Source organism: Piliocolobus tephrosceles, chromosome 3 (genome assembly GCF_002776525.5).
Source record: "Piliocolobus tephrosceles isolate RC106 chromosome 3, ASM277652v3, whole genome shotgun sequence".
In the NCBI taxonomy this organism is placed as follows: Eukaryota; Metazoa; Chordata; class Mammalia; order Primates; family Cercopithecidae; genus Piliocolobus; species Piliocolobus tephrosceles.
In genome coordinates this window covers 159,400,115-159,421,381 of record NC_045436.1, presented here as the reverse complement: position 1 = coordinate 159,421,381, position 21,267 = coordinate 159,400,115, and positions in this window count along the sequence as shown.

The following is a 21,267-nucleotide window of genomic DNA, read 5'->3' as shown; positions in this document are numbered from 1 at the left end:
CTGGATACCACTTCTTTATAGAATCTGTCAAAAATGTGGATTATCACTTTTTGAAGTGGCAACATGCTTCATGAAAGAACATCGCTTGTGGAGCAAGTAATAACAGTAACCTATAGTGTTGTATCTTTGTAGGGCATTCTCCATGTGAAAAATAGTTCTATCAATTTTAGCTACCTGAATTTGGTAAAATAGTTCCCTTTTCTCTCCATTGTAAAACTTGAAAAGTTAGGGGTCGCTGGCTCACGCCTGTAATCCCAGCACTTTGGGAGGCCGAGGCTGGCGGATCACGAGGTCAGGAGATCGAGACCATCCTGGCTAACATGGTGAAACCCCGTCTCTACTAAAAATACAAGAAATTAGCCGGGCGTGGTGGCAGATGCCTGTAGTCCCAGGTACTCCGAAGGCTGAGGCAGGAGAATGGCGTGAACCTGGGAGGTGGAGCTTGCAGTGAGCCAAGATCACTCCAGCCTGGGTGACAGAGCGAGACTCCGTCTCAAAAAAAAAAAAAAAAAAAATTTGAAAAGTGAATGTCAACTTACAATTTTTTTCTCCATTGTGGAAATTAACTTAAACATTACAGATCTGCTGGGCGTGGTGGCTCAAGCCTGTAATCCCAGCACTTTGGGAGGCCGAGACGGGCGGATCATGAGGTCAGGAGATCGAGACCATCCTGGCTAACACAGTGAAACCCCGTCTCTACTAAAAAATACAAAACAAACAAACAAACAAACAAAAAAACCAGGCGAGGTGGCGGGCGCCTGTAGTCCCAGCTAATGTAGTCCCAGCTACTCAGGAGGCTGAGGCAGGAGAATGGCATAAACCGGGGAGGCGGAGCTTGCAGTGAGCTGAGATCCGGTCACTGCACTCCAGCCTGGGCAACAGAGCAAGACTCCGTTTCAAAAAAAAAAAAAAAAATTACAGATCAGTTTTTAAAAAATCATTTTTAAACTGTGCTTTAATCATTGATAAATTATAATTGATCTAAATAATAATGTAGTTTAATAGATAAGATTCCATAATAATCTTTTTGTTTTGGTTGCATGTGTTTTAACAGATGACTTGCTGTTATAGTTTGTTTATTCATATAGTGAGCACTTACTGTGTACAGATTTGTATTTGAGAACTCAATATTGTACACGCTTGAGTCATCTTGAATGTGAATAATACAAGCTTCTAACTTTGGCCATATTTCTCTAATGGGTGTGTGTGCTATTAAGAAAAAATACTGGCCAGCATTAAAAGTTATAGCCTAAAATATTTAGTGTGCATTTCCAGTTTGTTTGGAAACTAGTTGGCATTTTAAAATTTTCCTCAGCACTAATACAGTGGTATGACATTTTCTTCATTGCTAGGTTACTTAGTTATAATTCTTTAGGAGTCTGAATTTGACTGATCCCTACAGCTGTTAACACAGATGTCCCTGGTTTATTTCACTTTATGGTATTGCTTCATATTCTCAAATTGGAATGTTACAGTATTTCATCCTTGGGATTCAACAGTTTTGGTTTGCTGAGAAATCAATTACAGATTAAGAAGTGATTTCTTTGAAACATTAAATAATGATAGATGGCTTGTTTACTGGGAAAAGAGAATGAATGTTATCAGTGAATTGGGATAAAGTCATTATTTTGGAAAGGCAAAGAATACAAGTTGATGGAACAGAATATGGTTTCCTTATTTGTTTTGTATGTGGGGCTCATTATCTTTAACCTTCCTTGATCATTGTGGAGTCAGAAATGAGGGAAAGCCTCACCTTGTGGCTTTCCTGCCTTCGTTTTTCCTTTTTATATTAGAAATAATGCTGACCTTTCAGGATTGTTAATCAGACTTAAATGAGAATACACATAAGGAGATGTATTCTGTCTATTGTTGTCTCGTTTACTTTGCTATATGAAGCCAGTTGAGGAAGCTACAGGTATAAGTGGCAATGAGAGCTTCATCTAATCTTACGGATTTAGAGAATGGAGGTAGAGAAGATAATTTGGAAATCCAGTTGATGGAATTTGTCAGTGAACTACCTGTGGTGGAAGGCAAGATGAGGGAGGAGGTCAGTAGTACTAGTGCTGTAGACAGTAGAGATTCTGCATGACTTTAGGAAACATGCCTGTACAGAAGTTGGTGAGAGAAGGAATATTAAGAATTAAATAGCTACAGTGGAGCTCGTCTTTAAAGCAAAACTAGTCTCCTGTTTCTTAATTAAGCGATTTGACGTAGGGACATTGACTAGACAGTAAACTAATAAATTAACTCTGTAACACAACACCTTTGCAGCTTGTACAATTTAAGTTCATACATAGCAAAGTACCAAGTAAATACATGAATGACTCAAAACTCTGAAAATCATGTTCACTTTCTAGGGGCCTTGTTCTTGTCTTCTGCATTGCCATCCCAACTCACTCTCTTAAGGCTTTCCCTCCTATACTAGTGTTTCCATAAGTTACTGATGATGCATACATTATTCAGTGCTTGGTGATCTGTCCAGTCTCAATTCCAAACCTTTCCTTTGCCTGTGCTGAATAGAGGCAAACATCGTAGATGTTTGTAGAAGCATTAATCAGCCTGTAGTATTTCCCAAGGCAAAGCAACTTGCAGTTAGATCTTGCACTGTCGAGCCCTGTGCTTCTGTGCTGTTTATTTCCCTTTCAGAGCCTCATGGCCTCCCGTGAGGCTTGAGTGAGCAGATACTAGCTGGTGGGCCTGCTCTTTTGGTCCTAGCAATGCAGGAAGGCAACATGACAGCTTAATGGCTCAGATACACTTTGGCAGAAAGCCATTCTTTAAGCTTTGAATTGTGGTTAAGACTGCTTCTTCAGAGTGGTTTTCATTTTTACCACAAATGTAGGTTTGATCATTATAATGTAAGTTACAATTGAAAAGAAGAAATATAAGTTATAATTCAAAAGAAGAAATGTATTGTTTCGTATTAATACTCAGGCAAGAAAGGCATTTCCTTTTTCATGTAGTGGTGTTACATAAAATGTTTTGGAAATCTCTTCTCCCCCGTTCTGAACATAGGAATTTTGATTCCCATCATTTTATTTTAGTTTATTGTGTTATTTTTAAACTCGTATGTAAAATATCTACAATGTCCTATTTTATATGTGTTTAAAAGTGGCAATTGCCATATTTAATTTTTTCCTTAGGGGCAGGCTTCTCTGAAATAGCTTAACCCATTATAAACCTGACTCATGGTCTTGTCTTTGTGCATTAGACCTTATTTTGAAGGGCTCCATGAATGCTCTGGTCTGTGTTATTGAAAAGGAAAGATGCACTGCTGAATTCAAGTACATGAAAATACCAAACTGTGTGTCAAAGGCTTGGCTGCTAAGAAATTGGCCAAACATGGTTTGATGGAGGCTGGGCTGGTACTTTGTGTAATTTCTACCAACAGAAAAAAGAACACAAAACCTCTTCATTAAATGGAACTATATGTAGATTCATGTTCTTTTTCAATTTAGAAAAAAAGCGTTCCTTGCAGAATTCCGATTGATAGTGTAAGCCGTACATTCAGAAGACTGTCACAGTCTCTACTGCAATTGTAACATAGTGCTCTTGTGCAGGAAAAATGCAAGATAAATGGTTTCAGAATCAGATTTATGACATATATGTGCACACACAAGTGTCTTTGTGTGTATATATGTAGTCAAAGTGTGACACCCATAACAGATGTCTTTAGATTTCCTGAATTTTGTGTTTACAGCTTTATTTTACTTTTTTTTTTTTTGTTTTTGAGATGGAATCTTGCTCTGTCACCCAGGCTGGAGTGCAGTGGCACGATCTCGGCTCACTGCAGCCTCTGCCTCCTCGGTTCAAGCGTTTCTCTTGCCTCAGCATCCTGAGTAGCTGGGATTACAGGTGCCTGCCACTACATCCAGCTAATTTTTTGTATTTTTAGTAGAGATGGAGTTTCATCATGTTGGCCAGGCTGGTCTCGAACTCCTGACCTCAGGTGATCCACTCGCCTCAGCCTTCCAAAGTGTTAGGATTACGGGTGTGAGCCACTGCGCTCTGCCATGTTTACAGCTTTAGAAAACATTTTCTTACTTCTAGTAATCAAGGAAAAATTTACTCTGTACCCTTGTAAAATTTAGTCAGTAACTGAAGGATTGGGAAGGTAATGAGTTTCCTTTCAGATTTTTTGTTGCCCCCCTCACTCACACCAAATCAGTGCTATATCATAGAAGGTTTTAGGTCAGTTAATGCACTTTACAATTCTGTCATAAAAATTCATATCCTGTCACCCTTTTCTTTTCTTTTTTTTTTCCTAGATGGAGTCTCACTGTGTCACCCAGGCTGGAGTGCAATGGCACGATCTCCGCTCACTGCAACCTCTGTACCCCAGAGTTCAAGCAGTTCTCCTGCCTCAGCCTCCTGAGTAGCTGGGACTACAGGCATGCACCACCATGCCCGGTTAATTTTTGTATTTTTAGTAGAGACAGGGTTTCACCATGTTGGCCAGGACGGTGTCAATCTCTTGACCTCGTGATCCACCTGTCTCTCAAAGTGCTGGGATTACAGGCGTGAGCCAATATACCCGGCCTCTGTCACCCTTTCACATTGTAGTGTCCATAATTGAAATGCAGTTAAATTCTGTCCTAATGCAGAGTATGTGGAAAGTCATGAACATTATAATCTAGTTAACATTTTTGAGCAGAATTTACCAGTGTGTGAACTTGCGCAAGGTAGTTTCTAAGCTGGTTTCCTCATCTGTATGATGAGGATAATAATACCTACCTGGTAAGATTGATGTGGGGGCTGGGCGTGGTGGCTCATGCATGTAATCCCAGCACTTTGGGAGGCTGAGGCAGGGGGATCACTGGCGCTCAGGAGTTCGAGACCAGCCTGGGCAACGTGGTGAAACCCTGTTTCTACAAAAAAATACAAAAATTAACTGGGTATGGTGGCTCACACCTGTGGTCCCAGCTACTGGGGAGTAGGATCACTTCAGCCTGTGGAGGTTGCAGTGAGCCAAGATTACGTCACTGCACTCCTGCCTGGGCGACAGAGCGACACCCTGTCTAAAAAAAAAAAAAAAAAAAAAGAAGAAGAATGTGGGTATGTTGTGAAATATGCATACAAAGTATGTAACATAGTGCCTGCCCTCCAGTAGCTGCTATTGTAATGTACTTCATATGGATAGGCACCGTGTTTCTTATTTGCTGCTATCTGTTCCAAGTGTCTAGTGTGGTACCTAACACCTAATGGGTGTTGAATAGTGAAAGGGAAAAGGAACCAGAATCTAGGAGAACAATTAATTATTACCATTCTCCCTCATTCCTCTTCGTCTCAGTTTTAGGTGAAATAGGCAAAAGAATTTCACTACTTTAACAATTTGAAGTGAGGGTGAGAAATAAGAGAGAAAGTGCAAGGAAGAAAACTGTGTGACATCTTGTATGTACAAGCCAGTTTTCCATAATCACATTGTGGATTTTCCATGGAAGACCTTCAGTCCCCAGCAGTCTTCGTTGGGATGCACACAAAGCGCGCACGAAGCCCATCATGTAGCAAGTCAGGGGAAAGGGATGCTTGCTGCGTGCTGTCTGGCTGCCCTTCCTAGGGAGGTGTGGATTCTAGAACAGACTTCACTATGCTTCTCTCTCCTTTTGTATCCTTACCTTGATGGTAATAGGAACAATTTATATTCATACATACACTCCTCAGGTTCCTTTTTATTTCCTTTTTATTGCTAGTTTTGACACCTACTTGTCTGTTTTTTTCTGTTACTGGGCAGCTGGAGCCACCTGACCTGGCAGTAACATAGGACCCCTCACAGCTGAGCTTAGTTGTCCCTTTGTAAGCCATAGTTTAAGGACAAGCTAAATATTTTTTTTTTTTTTTTGTGGTAAAATATACATAATGTGAAATTAACCATTTTAGCCAATTTTAAGTCTGTGGTCCAGTGGCATTAAGTACATTGATGTTATTGTGAATGTACTTAACCATCACCAGCATCCATCTCCAGAACTTTTTATCCTCCCAAACTGAAACTCTGTACTCATTTAACAATAACTCTCCATTCTCCCTTCTCCCCCAGGTCCCTGGTAGCCACCAATTTTTCTGTCTCCATGAATTTGACTACTAGGTACCTCATATAAGTGGAATCATATAATATGTGTCCTTTTGTGTTTGGCTTATTTCACTTAGCATGTCTTCAAGGTTTATTCATGTTGTGTTGTAACATGTATCAGAATTTCTTTCCTTTTCAGGCTGAATCATATCCCATCATATGTATGTATGTACCACATTTTTGTTATCCATTTGTTCATTGTCAGTGTACATTTGAGTTGTTTTCCACCTTTTGGCTATTGTGAATAATGGTACTGTGAATATTAGTGTACAACTGTCTTTTAATTCCAGCTTTCATTTTTTTCTGAGTATATGCTCACAAGTGGAACTGATAGATCATATGGTAATTCTGTGTTTGTTATTTTGAGGAACCATACTGTTTTCCATAGTGGCTATACCATTTTGCATTCTCACTAGCTATGCATGAAAGTTTCCAGTTTCCCCCATATCCTTGCCAACCCTTGTTACTTTACTGTTACTGTTTTTTGTTTTAAATCAGAGCCATCCTAATGGGTATGAAGTGGTATCTCACGGTTTTGATTTGCATTTCCCTAATTAGTGAGGTTGAGCATCTTTTCATGTGCTTTATTGGCTACTTGTGTATCTTCCTTAGAGAAATGTCTATTCCTTTGCTCATTTATAAACCAAGTTTCTTTGTTGTTGAGCTGTAGGAGTTCTTTATAAAATCCTGTATCGATATTTGATTATACGTATTTTTAAGGCAATATAAATATATACTTGTTTTGAAGGGACCATTTCAGTTTCACAGTATTCATTAGATTAGATATCATTCAGTAATCCAGCCTTGAAAGAGTAGTAGTGGACTTACTTAGTGCTGGACTCTTATTATAGTGCTTTACATATATGAACCTTTTTGATTACAAGTACATTTATCTGTTTTCCGTTGAAGTAACTGAGGCACACAGAGTTTGAGTAAATTTCTTGCTCTAGGTCACACTACTAGTTTGCAATAAAGCCAGGATTTCAGTTTAAGCAACCTAGTTCCTGAGTCCATGCACTTAGCCTGTATGAGAAACTGTGTATGTGCTTTCATCAAGTGACACTTTTCAGGTCTTGAACACTGCTTTCCCTCTGTCAAAGATTTATCTTACTTTTTCCAGTGGCCAAACTAGAAGGCAGACAAAATCATCAGGGAACTGTGACTGAAATTCATAAAGGTATGTGTGCCATTTTAAAGGCGGTTCATAAGATGAAGTGAGGCATCTGAAGGAGTTATTAGTAACAACTGAATAAACACTTGGAACCTCTTTAAAGTTTCATTGTATTTCTCTTTGTGGCAAACCCTTAGGTTTGATGTGATTCTTTGTTTGAGTCAGGCATATATTTTCTAAAATGGTTTCCCTAGTGAAATTTGCTTACTGAGACACTTTTTTTTCCTGTAAATTCTTTACTTATTTGCCTTTCTCTGTTTTTATTTTAAGCCGCTTATATTCTCGAGTTGGTGCTTGAGTGGCTACCAGTTGATGTGTAGAGAATGCAATTTTATCTTGTATCTTGTAGTTTAAGCCAAACTTAATGGGTAAGACAAAACAAAACTTCTTTGTCAAATTATATAATGCATTTTAAAGCAAAATGCAATTTTTGTCGCTGCCCGTTATCACTAGTAATCACGTGTAGGGTGTGTGTGTTTTATGTATACACTGTGGAAGGGGAGATGAGAAATGTAGATCTCATTTCTCTTTCAATATTGATGTTACTAACTGGGTGACTTTTTGTGTGAGTATATAGGCATAACTGGGAGGTACTGTGTTAACTAGCAATTTATTCCTCATTGTACACGTGGATTTAAAATGTTTTTGTTACTACAAATGTTGCTTTATTGGACATCTTTGTATCCATGTTTTGGCACAGTAACAGATTATCTGCCTGTATAATAAATTTCCAGAATTGACATGGTTAGGTCAAAGGAATGCACATCTTGAATTATAATAGACATTGGCAACATGTTAAAAGGGTGCACAAATTTAAACTCCTGACAGTGTGTGCAAGTTCTTTTGTCTCCACTTGCACACTGACACTGGGTATTATCAAACTTTAAATCTGCAGCAAGAAATTCTTCAGTAATTGTCTTAATAACATAAAAATTAGGCCAGGAAGCTGGCCAGAATCTCTTACATGTCACCTCCTATGAATGTTTTTTGGATAGGCTTGTCACTACTAGGTTCTGTAGCAAGCAGAGATAGGCCAGCATCTTGATCAAGAGAAGAGTGCTTCTCTAGGTGTCACTTCTTTGTTCTGATATTTCAGCTTGCAGAAAAGTTGCACATATATTAGAAGGAAGTTCCCCCAGATACCTCAGTGTTAACATTTTACCACATTTACCTTATCCTTGTGTATATCTGTACGTACACATATGCATACACATACCCACACGCATGCAAACTGTTTTCCCTGCTGAAACCATTTGAAGGTAAGTAGACGTTATACCCCATTCTTCTTAAATACCACAGTGTGTGGTTTTAAAAGTAAGGTTGTTCTCTTCCATAACCACTGTACAATTATCAAAATCTGGAAATTAAAATTGCTAAAATTCTATTATGTAATTTATAGATTTTGTACAGATTTTGCCAGTTGTCAGTGTAATGTCTTTTTTTTTGAGACAGAGTCTTGCTCTGTCGCCCAGGCTGGAGTGCAGTGATGTGATGATCTCCACTCACTGCAAGCTCCGCCTCCCGGGTTCACACCATTCTCCTGCCTCAGCCTCCCAAGTAGCTGGGACTACAGGCGCCTGCCACCTTGCCCGGCTAATTTTTGTATTTTTAGTAGAGACGGGGTTTCACCGTGTTAGCCAGGATGGTCTCGATCTCCTGACCTCGTGATCCGCCCGTCTCAGCCTCCCAAAGTGCTGGGATTACAGGTGTGAGCCACCACGCCCGGCCAGTGTAATGTCTTTTATAGCAAAAGTAAATTCTGGACTAAATTCTGAAAGGTCCCTTTCAGTTGCTGTGTGTCCTTAGTCTCCTTTAAAATGGGCCTGTTTTTTGTTTCATTTTGTCAGCTGTTCCACAATTGGGATTTGTTCCTCAATTTGGCTTTGTTCCTTACATTTAGATTCTGGTTCTGTGTTTTTGGCAGTAATAGAGTATCAGAGAAGTGACGGTGTCTTCTTAATGTACCATATCAGGAGGCATTTGATGTCAGTTTGTCTCATTCAGTCTTGATATATGAAATGTGGAGTAGTTTGCCCAGAGTCTGATTGCTCCTCTTTTTTTGAGGCCATACTTTTCATTTAAGGCCTTCATATAAGATATTAATGGAGACCCGTATTCTCACAGCTTAGTTGTGGTGTCTGGATAGTGGGGCTTATGGCTGTTAGAGATTTAACCCAGGGGAATCCCTCTCCAGGTATGGATATTTGGAAAGACATGAACCAAACCTGGGAACAATATTGGAGGAACCCAAAAATCCAGATGCTGAGGGTGGCTGCAGTTGATGCTGTTCAATTACCCTCATTTAGATCTTTTCATTCTTCCTGCTTCTTTACGTAAACTGCTGGCAGAATGTTATAAAGAGAAGTTCATTGGTGTTTGTTTGTTTTTTTTAATTGAAAAAGGTAAAATAAAAGAACTTTTAAAAATTAAGTAAAAGAGGCTGAGTGCGGTGGCTCAGGCCTGTAATCCCAACCCCTTGGGAGGCCGAGGCAGGTGGATCACTTGAGGTCAGGAGTTCAAGACCAGCCTGGCCAACATGGTGAAACCTTATCTCTATAAAAATACAAAAATTAGCTGGGCATAATGGTGGGTGCCTGTAATCCCAGGTACTCAGGTGTCTGAGGTGGGAGAATTGCTTGAACCCAGGAGGTGGACATTGCAGTGAGCCAAGATCGTGCCATTGCACTCCAGCCTGGGCAACAGAGCAAGACTCTCCATCTCAATAAAATAAATAAATAAAATAAAATAAGAAAATGGTGCTTTTCAGATGTTTCTATACAGCAAACATAATGAGAAGAAAGTACATTTCTTCACCTGAAGTGGCCAGCTGCATGGCCTGTCTTTGAAATCTACCCCACAGGATGTGGGGTTTTTTTGTTTTATTTTGTTTTGTTTTTTCTGTGACCCGGTCTCATTCTGTTACCCAGGCTGGAGTACAGTGGTGGGATCATAGTTCACTGCAGCCTGGTACTCCTGGGCTCAAGCAATCCTCCCGCCTCAGCCTCGTAAGTAGCTGGGACCACAGGCATGCAACACTGTATTAGTTTGTTCTCACACTGCTATAAAGAACTGCTTGAGACCGGATAATGTTTAAAGAAAAGAGGCTTAATTGCCTCAGTTCTGCATGGCTGAGGAGGCCTCAGGAAACTTACAAGCATGGCAGAAGGCAAAGGAGAGATAGGTACCTTCTTCACAAAGCGGCAGGAAAAAGAGCATGTGTGGAGGAGGAACAGTCAAACACAAAATCATCAGATCTCATGAGAACCCACTCACTATCATGAGAACAGCTTGGGGGAAACTACCCCCATGATCACCTGCTACCAGGTTCCTCCCTCGAAACATGGAGATTATGGGAATTAAAATTCAAGATGAGATTTGGGTAAGGACACAGAGCCAAACCGTATCAACCACCACACCTGCATAATTTTTAATAGTTTTGTAGAGATGGGGTGTTTATTGCCCAAGGCTGGTCTTGAACTCTTGACTTCAAGTGATACTCCTGACTTGGCTTCCCAAAGTTCTGAGATTATGGGTGTGAGCCACAGTGCCTAAGAGAGAAACATCTCATAGGATGTTTCCTCATAAAAATGTTTAGTAGATGAGATTGTCCAGGAGAACACATCTTGCTTTGATCACCTTTGTTACTGTGGCCGAGGACAACTGGTTATAGCTAGCCAGGTTTTGAGCAGCATTGCCATTAAATGTGGCTTTTAAGATAAGAGCAGTTTCAAAACTAGAAATTGAAGGCTGACAATAGTGTCTTATTCTTGTGTGACTTAAGCTACTTTCTGCACCTGTAGGTGGAGAATGAGTAAACTTTTAAAAGTAAAATTACATATTTATTTAAAAATGTATTTTCAAATATTAACCTCTTCAATCATATTCAGTAGGTACAATATTTAAGTAGTTTCTGAATGCTTTGTTTTTATAAATTATATAGATGAACACCTATAATTGTCCCCCTACTCAAGGTGCTCAATACTGTTTGGTGAATGAACAGATCTGGACACAAGGAGCAATAGTAGTCTTACTAATGAGCCTGTTATGTATTTTTTTGTGTGTGTAAAACTAAACAGTTTCTTAGTATCATTTAACTTTTCATACTATTTGTTATCGCAGAATATAGTAGTAATAATGTATATCACCTATTTGTTTTCTTCTTCTGGTTCATATTTGCTTTGTGTTATGGATCAGGTGGCCTATTTTTTCTCCAATCAAATACTGCTTCATGGTTCAGAAATCCCAGTACTTTTGAGCTGCCTAAAATTTATATACTGTTTACAGCAGATTGGTGTAAAGTTTGGTTTAATTACGAGTTTGGATTGCTGATGCTTTTTTAAAACTTCTCTCCAGCACATACACCATGTTTCTTGTCTTAATTAATGTTAATCCCATTATTTTATCTCATTTTGTGTGTCACAGAGAAGATTTGTGAAATAGAGAAAAATAAATAACTTCTAGTTTCACAACCCAAGGGCAAGTAGGGTGTCCCTGTGAGCTTGTTTTTTAAGCCAGCTATGTTTTTCAAATCAAAGTTGTAGTACTGTTACTAGACAGCATTCTAGATAGATTTTTGCTTTTTTTTTTTTGTAGCAGTGTAATTACTATATTTTTCTGTATTCAAAAAAGTTTTTTCTTTTTCTTTTTTTCTTTTCTTTGTGATATTTGAGTTGGTTTTCTTAGGTGAAGCATCTGTTAGCCAGAAAAGGTGTTAAGATGGTGTAGTTTTGATAACTTTTATCACATTTGTCCTCAATACATTTGTGGTCATATTCACCTATCTATTAAGGAAGTATGTAGAAGCAAATGTATGTGGTTTGGGAGAAAACAATACCTCCTCCATGAGCAAAACAGAAGTATATATATATTATTATGTATGCAGGGTTTTACTTACTTCAAAATTTGAATGGATTGGAGGATATGTGGGAACCTCAATACTGTTTACAGGTAGGAAGCACTATGTTTAATGATAGATTGCAACTTAAAAAAATAAAGTCTCATACTTCCAGGTGTATGAAATCAGATTAACCTACAGCAACTGGCATTTTCCCCAGAAGTTCTTCCTCTGAATATAAAATCATTGTTTTCTTAGAGGAGGAAAGCTACTGAAATTAAAGTAAAATGAATTTCCTAGTTTTAAATTTTACTTATGACATATATATGGTGAAGAATGTAAATTTTCTTGAGCCATAGTGTTATATGAGCCTTCCTGGGTGGTGATGGTAAGCAAATGTTTTCTTTGTTGCCGCTATCAGTCTGAGGGAAAAGTATACAGACCATAAAGCAAGAAGGAAAGGGCATGTTACAAATCAACTATATCCTGGCTCATTTTTGCTTTGTTTTTTTTTTTTTTTTTTTTGTTGTTGTTGTTGTTAAAGCCCAGAATCATAACTTTTTTCCTTTAAATGTATGGCAGGATTATTACATTTAATTAAAACCAGATTTTACGTAGTATGCAGAAAATTTGAGAATCCTACTCATGCAAATGAGATATTGACAATCTATACTTAGCAAAAAGATAAATTGAGTAGCAATGATTCTTTGTTACAATGAGTAATTAACTCATTATTTCGTGAAGTTAAAAGGGCCTCTAGATGCATAAGGATTGATTTTTTTCCCCATTGTTAAATGCACCATATACTTATTATCAGAAATGTTTTACATAATAATTGTCTAAACATGGTTGGTCCAACTTACTTCTGGTTTGATTCTCAACACAGATCATGTCAGTAGGCACCTTATTTTTAAAACAGAGTACAAATAAAGATAAAAATGTGTACCTCCTTTCCCAGTGTCCCTATTGCAAGATGAGAGACAGTATAATCAGTTATTGATTTGTAATTCATTAAATTATAATCAATCCGTGAGTAGTTGATAGCTGATTGCTGTCATTCTGCTGAGAAGTGATTATTTTGGTTGCATAAAATAAATATTACATTGTGAATTTTGTTTAATCAAATTAGTAGTGGAAGTGGACTTTGGTAAGTGCAGGATGTATGTAGTACCTTGGTATATAACTTGACAGTTTTTAATGCATATCCCTATGGAGATTTATTAAATAATTAGAATTTAGTGTGATTTTGAACTCAGAATTATGCATTGTCTTTTTTTGTTTTATTTTGTTTTGTTTGAGATAGGGTCTCAATCCTGTTGCCCGGGCTGGAGTGCAGTGGCTCAATGAAAACTCATTGCAGCCTCCATTCACAGGCTCAGGTCATTCTCTCACTTCATCCTCCAAGTAGCTGGGACTACAGACTCCAGCTGCTACACCCGGCTATTTTTTGTATTTTTAGAAGAGACGGGGTTTTGCTATGTTATCCAGGCTGGTCTTGAACTCCTGCACTGAAGCAATCCACCCACCTTGGCCCTCCACAATGTTGGGATTACAGGCGTGAGCTCTTGCACCCAGCCAGAATTATGCGTTGTCAACCTGCCTCATTCCTTTTGAGTTTTTTCAAAAAACTCATTTTCTTATTATTTCCCTACTCCAATATATACAGTAACCATTAGCTTTAATGAGATAAATAGGAATATGATTGCATATGCATTAGAAAGATCAGGATTGCATGCAATTAATAGAAATGTTTTATTATATACAGAAGGAGCAATTTTATCTTAGTAACATTTATGAGATTTCTAGCCTTAGGATGGCTCCTGGAAGGATGTATCATTTTGTGTAAAATGCTGTCCATACTCAACAGGCAAATATATTGAGCTGTTTTGCATATATTTTCTGTGGGGCTGGAGTGTTATTGCATAGGCATGTTTTGTAATTGTCGACTTGATCTAATGGGCGTTTCCAAAAAAGGACTTAGATATTTTAATTAATATTTACTTGTTAATCTAATATTGACAGAGTTTCAGAGCATCAGGAGCAAAATTTACAGTTGAATTTTGAGTGCGATGAATCTCTTACTAGTCATGTAATAAACCTGTGTTAGATCCTGTGTTACATACATCCAAAGGGGCACTGGCTGGTTACATATTTAGTATTTGTAGCTGGTGTGATGGGTGGCAGCATCATTAAAATGCTTTATCTCATTTGTTAACTGTGTGTCTCTAAAATTTTTACCATTTTAAGCCCTTAGGAAGAATTTGGTCATACCTCACTTTGCCTCTCTTTATAAAGTATAACACTGCATATTCACATATGTATAAATATCTGTATCTAAAGAAGTATTTTAAAGAGTATCTTAAACTGGCTTTTGTAAACTATATATAACCTATTAATGCAGTTTTATTGTAATCATATGCTACAGTGGTACATTTAATCAGTGTAAAAAATTTTTTTGTAGAAAAAGATTCAGATTTTTGCATTTAATTCCATAGCTGGAATTCCATAGCTGGGTTGATCATTAGTTCAGTGTTTTGAAATCTGTGTTCTTCAGCCACCTTGCTGGTGTTACCAGTAAAACATTGTGTTTTGTTTCTTTCTTTGTTTTTGAGATGGGGTCTTGCTCTGTCACCCAGGCTAGAGTGGAGTGGTGTGATCTTGGCTCACTGCAGCCTCGACTTCCTTCACTTAAGTGATCCTCCCACCTCAGCCTCCTAAGTACCTGGGATTAGGGGCTCACGCCACCATGCCGGGCTAATCTTTGTACTTTTTGTGAAGACAGGGTTTCGCCATATCTCAAATTCCTGAACTCAAAACAATCCACCTACCTTGGCCTCCCAAAGTGCTAGGATTACAGGCATGAGCTACCATGCCTTGCCTTGTTTCTTGATTTTAGAAATGGAGTATCATGTGGGATAAAATCAAACAGAACTAATTATAAGTAATTCTTATTTCAAAAACTTGGGTTATTTGCCCATTTTTTGTGCTATTTCAATTAAAGCCATTTTTCAATATTTCAGGTTTAATGAAAATATTAAAATATTCCAGTCACAGATAATTATTGCTTATGAATTATGAAGTCATAAACAGTATCTTAGGACAAATGAACAAAATGAACTAAATGGGATCTTATGACTTTTATCACAAAAGTTAATAATCTTGTGGAACATTACAAGTACACTAGAGAAATCTTTAAGTCAAATAAGACTTAATACCCTGTAACTGTGTTTATGAACAAGTTACTTAACTATTTATAACTGTAGTCTTGCTTCAAAATGAAAAACAACTTCTCTTGGTCTTTTTCAAGTGCCGTGCCTTCACTGTTTCTTTCAGAAGTTTACACTTCCTATTTCAGAGGAAATAACAGGTTGTCACATAGAAACCACAGTTTCTTCTTCATATACTTATTTATCTCTATTAAAATCATATTTAGTTCCTTTAGTTATTTTGGCTTAACTGCTTATAGCTAAAAATGATAATAATTACTAGCTATTATTGAGTATTTACTGTGTTTCAGGCACTATTCCCTCTCCTCTCCTCTCCCCTCTCCTCTGCGCTCTCATCTCTCCCCTCTCTGCTCTCCTCTCTCCCTTTTCCCCTCTCCCTTCTCCCCTCCCCTCTCCTCTCCACTTTTCTTTCCTCCCCCTTTTCCTTTCCTCTCCTCTTTCCTCTTCTTGACGGAGTCCCACTCTGTCTCTCACGCTAGAGTGCAGTGGTGCAAAGGTGCGATCTTGGCTCACTGCACCCATTGCTTCCCAGATTCAAGCGATTCTCCTGCCTGAGCCTCCCAAGTAGCTGGGATTACAGGTGTATGCCACCACACCCAGCTAATTTTTGTATTTTTAGTAGAGACAGGGTTTCACCATGTTGGCCAGGCTGATCTCGAACTCCTGACCTCAGGTAATCCACCCACCTCGGCTTCCCAAAGTGCTGGGATTACAGGCGTGAGCCACTGCACCCAGCCTTATGTGTTTTCTGTATATTAATTAATATGTTTAGTTCCCTCAACAACTCTTTCAGGTAAGCACGGTCACTGTGTCATTTTTACAGATGAGGAAACAGGTCTAGAAAAGTCAAGTAACTTCAGGGTTACACAGCAAGTAAATACTGAATCATGGATTTGAACCCAGCCAGTCTTACTCTAGTCTTTCTCTTAATGGTCACGTTGTACTCCAGTTCTAGCCTGAATTGTGCTTTCTTGCCTTTGCTCTTGTTTTTCTCTTTGCCCTCTCCCAACCAGTTGAAATGCTTCTATGTTAGGCCATTTTAAAAATAGGCAAATTAAATAGTTAAAATCTAGGAAGTCTCATCTCTGCCTAATGCTTAATTACTTTGTGCTATTGGGTTTATTGCTTTTTACATATTTACAGTGAAGCCTATGTATACCCAACAGAATTTTCTTTTTCTTTCTTTTTTTTTTTTTGAGACAGAGTCTTGCTGTGTCACCCAGGCTGGAGTGCAGTGGTGCAATCGTAACTCACTGCAGCCTTGAACCCTTGGGCTCAGTCTCTTCTCCCACTTTAGCTTCCTGAGTAGCTGTGGCTACAGGCATGCAGCACCACACCAGGCTAATAGAATTATTTTTTAATGATTACATAGGGTGTATAGCAAATGTATAGCATAGTGCCTGAGACACGATGAACTTTGTGAGGGTCGTTGGCTAGTTGTTTTATACTAGCCGGTAAGTCGTCTCTAAAAGATACTGTCCTCCCCATCTAATCAGTGTTACTTGTTCAGAGTGGGTTTGTAAGGCTGAGGGCATGTTGTTTGTGTTTAAGAATCATGTTTAAATGTGTGTTTTGTAATTTGGGGATACAAATACTTACCAGAGGATTTCTCTCTTCATTGTTCTTCAGTGAGGTTGAAGTGTAAGTCATAAAGGAGATTTTATGATGCCTGAAAAGCTTTCTGTAGAGTGTGTCATATGGCTTACTTAACTTTATTTTCTTTCTTTATTTTTTTTCTCCCAGGAAATTTGGTGAGCGGCCTCCACCTAAACGACTTACTAAGTGAGTATTATATTAGTCAGCTTTTCATACACACATTTATGAAAGTATAAATCCTATTGTTTTAGATATTATGTTAGTTACCCTTGAAGTCATTCAAATATTACTATCTAGAGCATAAACTTATTCTCATCCTTCCTTTCCCTCATCTCTCCTCCCCTCCCTTATCAAAAACGAGAATAAAAGGAATGGTTGAAAAGGGAAAATGAAACCTTTCTTAGAATCAGTCTTGAGTCTAATGTAGTGAATACAACATGGATGGCAGTGCAGATAGCTTTCTATATCTAGCTATGGTTAGCCCATCACAATTTGTTGATTGCAGGTGAGATTTGAAAGTAAATGCTTTTAGGAAAGAGTTTTAAGAAAAACTATTTCTACCCATTTTAAGAAAACACAAGTTTTATCTATTTTTAATGACTATAAGTAAGTTGTACAATTTACATTTTAGTTATGAATGTTAAAAGTATTAGTCTTGAATGGTTTTTAAGATTTCCGGCAGCCAGAGTTGTAAAATAAAGAGACCTAGTTCTATAGCCATGTCCTAGAGTCAGTGCAAACCTTGCCTTATTAGCCGTTTATTTTTGGAGACTTTCAAGAAAATTGTATGTATATATGTATATGTCTGTCCTTCTTCTTCATAAACTCAACTGAGATCACACTCTTATCATTGTTCTATACCTTTTAACGCCACTTAACAGTACATCTTCTACCTTGATATTTCCCCTTAATGGCTCCATGGTTTTTCATTGTTTTCATACCACTTTTAATATTTCACATTGATGACCATTTAGGTTATTTCCAAATTATTGCTATTGTTTTAAAAAGCTGTTACACTTAAAGAATGATGGGGACCTACAGAAGGATACAAAGGACAGTTCGAAGGGGAAACCTGGGATGCTTTGATTATCAAGATAAATAATCAGAGTAATGGATTAAAACCTATGTAATAAAACAGCAGCCTAAAAGTCTATACGGAGATAATTAATCTCAGGGTAAATATTATTTATTTATACAAATAAAAATTATTTATAATCAGTAAACAGGGCAAAGAGGATAGCTTTTCCTTATAGACGCATGTTGCCTAATAAATGTAGAAGGAATGGTGGCATTAGGAAATTAGGCTTTGACAACCTCAATAGGCAAAAATCATCAGTGAATGCTTACACTACTGGATTAATGTTTGATGACAAACACCATATTTACAGATCTCAAAGTATATACTCACAACATATGTATTTAATGATAATAGGGAAAAGTAATAACATGGTAGTGGAGAAACCTGTCAGACATCACCTTAATTATGTAAATTATTATCACCAGTAATGAACAGATAGGTATCATGTGCATCCCAAGAAAGACATCATATCACTTTTGTGGTATTTTTGCGAAAAATGCATAAGCGACATCCAAGAATAAGGAAACATCAGACAGAAACAAATTGAGGGACATTCTAGAAAATAAATTGTTACTTGCTTTTCCTAAATTTTAAGATTATAAAACACGAAACACTGCGAAACTCTTCTAGATTAGAGGAGACCAAAGAGACAAAGCTATATTTAAGCAAATCCTGAACAGGAAAAAATTTTTTTCTTTTGCTGTAAAGCTGAAGTGGCCAAATGTTTTCTGTAATGGATCAGATAATAAACATGTTGTTTAGAGGGCCTCACTAAGTGTGTTAGGACTTCTCGACTCTGTCCTTGTGTCTCCAAATCAGCCATAGACAGTATCTAAAAGAATGACATATCTGTGTTCCAGTACAACTTTATTTTGTTTACAAAAACTGGTGACCCTCCTGATTTGACCTGAGGGCAGTAGTAGTTTCTCAGAATACCTACTCCACCCACCAGGGGACCCTCATAAAGGACTTCCGTAGGACAGCTGGCAAAATTTGAATCAAATCTGTAGATTAGGCATTAGTATTGAATCGGCGAAAATTGTATAAAAGAAATGTCCTTGTTAGGAAATAAACATTGAAATATTTTGGGTGAAGTAGTACTATATCTGCAATTTGCTCTTAAATGATTTAAATAACATAATATGCAAATAAGGTGTAAAATGTTAACATTATGGAGGTCTGAGTGAAAGGAGACTAGGAATTCTTTGTACTACTTGTACTATTACAACATTTCTGTAATCTCAGTATTATTTTTAAATTTAAATTTTTTTTGGAAAAAGCATTACATAAATTCTAGGTTAAGTAAACTGGGAAAATATAGCTTGTCTCACAAGGCCATGTAAATATATTTTCAGTTACTTTTTTTCATATATATATATTCCGTTGAGTCAGTTCTGGTGAGTGGAATTGCTGTATTCATATGTCTAGGCATTTTGAAATTTAAAATTTAACATTTTTGTTTCATTACCAGCAGCAGTTAGAGTGACTGCTAATGATATATTTTGATGAGTAAGTTAATGTAAAATAACTTTCTCTAAAAATAACAATCAGCACAATGATAATAAACCTCATAAGGAAATGTGCCTTTCTTTCCCCTAAATAGATACAATAAGTCCCATTTAGTTTATCATTATTTTCCATTGTTTGCCCTTTAAGCAGTTTCCCCTCTTTGGAAAACTTGAGTAGCTTTTAAGACTTTTGCCTCTGGCTAAGATAGAGTAACATGGAGTAGAATTACTCTCTGGCTTGGAACAAAAACCTGGACAAAATACGTAAAACAACAGTTTTCCAGGTATTGAACATCAGGTATAGAAGGATAAGTGATTACTGAGAAACTGGGAGTCCACAGAGGGCAAGACAGCAGGGCTGCAAAGTGGAGAGGAATTAACTGTATAAATAGATCCAGAGATCTATCACAGAGGTTTCCTTTCAGTCTTCAGCTACATACTTATCAGCATGCATGTGTAAGGAAACTACTCCGTCATGGGGATTGGGGAAAAACATCCCAAAAAATTAGAGGAAACAATTTCTAAAGTTCACTTAGGACTATGAATTGTGCCTGTTAACAGTAGCCAGAGTGGAAAATCTCATAATTTATGGGGCATTCGCTAGACTGCTCAGAAGCGTTTTGTTTCAGTAGTGATATAAAATTGGGTCCAGGCATGATGCTCTGTTTTCACCTGGCAAACTTAAAGAAGGATTGAAAAGATCAAACTTAATTGTGTACCAGAACAAAGCTCAAGAATATAGAAATAGAAAAATATCCAGCACTAAGAAAGGCAAAATTAAAACATACCAGTCATACAAAGGAGCAAGAAACTATCCATAACAAGAAAAACCAGTAAAGCAAAACCAACCCAGAAATGACATGCATGATAGAATTATTGGATAAGAACATTAAAACAGTAATTTTTTTGTTTTTTTGTAGAGACAGGGTCTCACTATGTTGCCCAGACTCGTCTTGAACTCTTGGCTTCAAGCAATCCTTCTGCTTCCTTGGCCTCCCAAAGTGCTGGGATTACAAGTGTGATCCACGGTGCCCAGCCTAAAATAGTTATTATATTTGTGTTCTATATGTCCAAGATGCCAAGATCAAGAGCTGGGAAAATTTTTCTTTGAAGGGTCAGATGGTGTATATTTTAGGTTTTGTTGCCCATATAATCTCTATCATACTACTAAGCAACAGTAGACCATGTGTAAATAATTAGAGTGTCTGTACAGTGAAGTATAGCTTTATTTGTAAAATGGGTGGTGGGTAGGATTTGGCCTACAGGCTGTAATAAGTAGATACCTGAGCTAGAGGAGAGGTTAGAGACATAGATTACACGCACACACACACGCACACACTCAAATCTCTTAAAGATGAAAACTACAATATTTAAGGTGGAAAAATACACTTGGGATTAATTTCAGAATGGACAGAGTAGATTAGTAAACACGAAGACATAGAAATAGATACTGTCTAAAATGAAGCACACAAAGGAAAAGTCTGAAAAAAAGTGAGCATTAGTGAGCCATGGTTTATTGTCAGGTGACTTAATATATATGTAGTCAGTCATTGTAGGGAGAGTATGATTAAAACAATATATGAAGAAATAATGGCAAAAATGTTCTAACTGGAAAATTAGTGAAAATTGTAAAACCACAGATCTAAGCCAGGTGCTGTGGTTCACGCCTGTAATCCCAGCACTTTGGGAAGCTGAGGCGGGTAGATCTCTTGAACTTAGGAGTTCAAGATCAGCATGGGCAACATGGCGAAACCGTATCTGTACCAGAAAGTTAAAAAAAAAAAAA